Source organism: Pteropus vampyrus, unplaced genomic scaffold (assembly GCF_000151845.1).
Source record: "Pteropus vampyrus isolate Shadow unplaced genomic scaffold, Pvam_2.0 Scaffold22, whole genome shotgun sequence".
Lineage (NCBI taxonomy): Eukaryota > Metazoa > Chordata > Mammalia > Chiroptera > Pteropodidae > Pteropus > Pteropus vampyrus.
Window position 1 is genome coordinate 5,981,589 of NW_011888803.1, and position 4,152 is coordinate 5,985,740.

The window sequence follows — 4,152 nt, forward strand, 5'->3', positions numbered from 1 at the left end:
TATTTATTACCTCCATCCAGTGCCTGGATCATCTTAAACCCCTTTACACTGTTCCATATTTTCCCATTAATGCCTTTAGCAGTCATCAACTTCCGCCAAATTAGCATTTATTTATGTCTGTTATCTATTGTCTGTCCTTTTCTACTTGGTTCTCTGATGTATTTCAACTGTGTAGAGTAGTACCTGTGCACAAAAGTGCTCAATAAAATTTTGATAAGTGAATAAACAAATGTTTACCGAGAAACAGTTAAAAGATATTTCTTGGTAATGCTCCTCATATCCCTTATTGGACAAAATTATGAATTGTATTTATTCACCTTTTATTTATTCATTCATTCATCTATGCAGCAATATTTCCTAAGCGCTGTTAGGCACTGCCGAGAATTGGAAATAGGAGATTAGAAAGACAGGCATAGTTTATGTTCTCACAGAATTTAGAGCTATAGAGGATCATAAAGATCATCTTGTCCAATGGTTTTTAAATGCAAATTTTAGGAGAAGACCCTTTAATCAAACAAATTTACATAAAAATTTAGATAAAACATAAATCAACACTTCTTAATTTGAAGACAAAAAAAGGAAGTAGGAAATAAATCACTTGGCTTCGAAATTATTGATTTCTAACGGATTCTTTTCATTTTAAGGTTTGAATTCATGAAGGACATGAATGAGTTGAATGATTCTTGGTTCCTGTAAAGGAAGGCAAAAACAAATTTGGCTTAAGGGGATCTGGGTTTTAAGGTCATCAGGTTTTTGCTATGATATGCTAAATTTACACACTGTCTGGTACTGATTTTTTGAACTATTTTACGTCATCTAGAGACTTGTGGGTTTTTTTAATGCAATTTGTTGTTGTGAAGGACTTTATGCTGCAACTATCATTTGTAGTGTGCATGTAAACTTGGTATTTTCTGGATTAATCACAAATAAATTTCACGGGGAGTTCATATTTTGGGGGAATTTTTTTCCTTTAATTTCCTAGAATTCTGAGCAACAAGGTTTGCATGTCATCATGTCGCATTCTTACTATGTGGGAAAGTCACTGTTAGATCTAGGAAGGAAGAGCAAGCCGTGACCTCATCTTCCTGATGGCAGCAAAGACTAAAATTACTCCATGGCCTTTATAACAATTTATTTCTGAAACAATTTGTTATTAAGAATATATCAAAAGGTCTTTTATGTCTTATCACATTTTACTATTCAAACTATAAACTTCATGTGAGTTAAGAGATAATCTGGGTTCACTTGTTTAATTTCTATTTCTATAAAATTCTATAAATAATAATTTATTCATGTCAGTGGTTTAAAATTCTCTACTATGCAATATTTTGGTGCAAAAGGATTCCATAAAAATATGGAAAAAAAATTAGAAACAATACTCAGGAAATATTTGGTGTGGAAGAGCTAAATATACTCATTGGATCTGATGGCACCTTTAGACTGTCTCTGCCTGTTTATTGTGCCTTTCTTATGAAGGTAGTGATAGATACCTCATCAACACCAAGAAAATTTATTTGATATTTAGGTTACTCTGATGGTTAGAAAGTTCTTCCTTATATGACTCTAAATTTATTTCACTGTTAACTATCCAAGACTGACAGATTGAAGAAAAATTTTCTTTCCCTGAGTCTCTTCTCTAAGCTAAACATTTCTCAGGTCTTTTGACTTTAATTTTTTAAGCTCCGTCCTCCTAGTTTAGGTTGTTTAATATTTTAATCATCACCCTTTGATTTGGATGTGTTAGGGTTTATTGGTCTCTCTTAAAACGTGATGTCTAAAAGACTAGTACATTTTTTAATTTAATTTCTTGCTTTTCTCATAAACTTTCTTCTGATTTATTTTGGCTTTCTCTGAACCTTCCAACTGCTGTTTTACTTTAAATAATTTCCTCTACTTTATTGAGTAACTCCTCTTCTCTGATAGTAGAAGAGAATTGTTTTAAGTTCTTTTATCTTTTCAAGGCATTTGACCAGTTTTAATTTAAAACATAAGTTTCCTGACTAATCAACCTTATGGTTACCAGAACCACTCCCTTTATATAACATCAAGCTAAAAAATGAATTGTAGAACTTTTGATTCCCTTTGGTAGCTTCCTGTTTAAGTGTTGGGTCAACAAGAATACATCATGCCTAAAAATGGCTAGATTCTGAAAGCTCTGCATTTTTTTTTTCTTTTTTGCCTCTCCCGCCCCCCAACACAGCCCCAATGAATCTGGTTTTTTTTTTTTTTAAATTCCAAAGTGCTTAGGCAATCAGATGGCGATTGCCAGAAAGTTACCAGTTTCATCCAGTTCTTTAAAAAGCCTGCTTTCTCGAGAACGTCCACCTCCTCACTTACTTTTGGCTATTTCTGGAATTCATTTCTAGGGACTGGTCTCCTGGCTAACACCTTCTCAAGTATGTTTCAGTGATCAACTCAGATGTTGTATTTGTAAGAAGTCTTCTCTGAACTCACCTAGCCCCAAACCCTAGACCTGTTTAGCAGTCTTTTCTCTGTGCACAGATCTATCATGGAACATGTGATTATACTGTATTGTTATTTCTGGTGTGCTTACTTATAACTTATACTAGATACTTAGCTCTTTGAAAAAATATAACTCATTTATTCAATTTAACATGGATACAATGTCAGAGAAAAAGCATTCAATGATTATCTGTTAAATTAATATAGGAGCGAACGAATGAATGACAACTTATTATTCTTTATTATAAAATATGTCACATGTATGAAAGTATATAAAAAATATATATTTCAGTTAAAAGAAAAATAAAATGAATTTCTATTGAGCCACCACATAGCTAAAGAAATAGAATAGAACTAGTTATTGAGAATCCCTCAATTAAATTCTTCTTTGCTCAGCAAGTTTATTCCTTTGTAAATATTATTTTAATGATCTTTTTGTTTTTCTTTTTATTCTTATTACATATGATTTAAGTACTAAATATTATAGGACTTAGTTTTGTATGTATGGAAATGTATATAAATGAAATCATATTGTGTGTATTCTTCTGTTACTTGGTTCTTAATGTTGATATACGTAGCTGAAATTTAATTTTGTACTAGTGTATGATATTCCATTTTATGACTATTACAATTGAATATATCTGTTATGCTTCTTCTGAACACTCTGACTATTTCTAAATTTTTTATTACATTAAACAATGGTACTATGAACTTAGAAAAAAATTGCCATGAATTCATACAAGTTTCTCTAGGGTGCTTAGAATATATACCGATGCAGAGAAAGTACAAATGTCTAACTTTAGTAGGTGAAGTCAAACTGTTTCCAAATGGTTGTACAATTATATATATCCTCTGGATAGGTGAGAATTCATGTTAACTGACATTTTAGGCTATATCGGCATTGTCTAGCTTTCAATTTTTTTCCCTAATCTTGCACTTGTAAAAAGATATCGGAATACTTTTAATTTAAATTTCCCTGATTACTAACCAGGTGGAACGTATTTCCATATGACTTAAAATCTGTTGTGTATCCTCTTCTATGAAATGCCTAGTCATTCTTTTGCCCAATTTTCTACTGGATTGTTTGTCTTTTTTTAATGACTTGTAGATATTCATTCTCTGTACACTATATGTATAATAAATGTTTTCTCGTCTTGTCTTTTAACATTTTTATACTGTGCTATTTGCATTTAAATCTTTAATCTACCTAGAACTGACTTTTGCACATATATGAGTTAGGACCCAATTTGATTTTTTATGGGATAACTCAATTATCTCAGGATCATTTAATAAAAATAAATTTAAAAAAACATATTCTTTCCAATGTAATCTATAATGTCTATATTGCCATAAATCAAATTTCCATATATGCACAGGTCTGTTCTGAGCTCTTTCTTCTGTTCCTCCGAACATTTGTTTAGCAATTTGTCACTACACTGTCTTACTATCTTAGATTTATAATAAAACTTAATATTTTCATCCTTCTTTCTATCTTCATTCTATCTACCTCCTTCTTCTTTTTTGGAATTATCTAAACTATTCTTGGTCATTCAGTCTTCCATGAAAATATTAGATTCAGCTCATTAAATTCCATACAAAATTACATTGGAGTTTTAGTTGGAATTGCAGTGAACTTAAGAAAAGTTTATATTTTTATGGTATTGAGTCTTCCAATAATAAACATTAGCT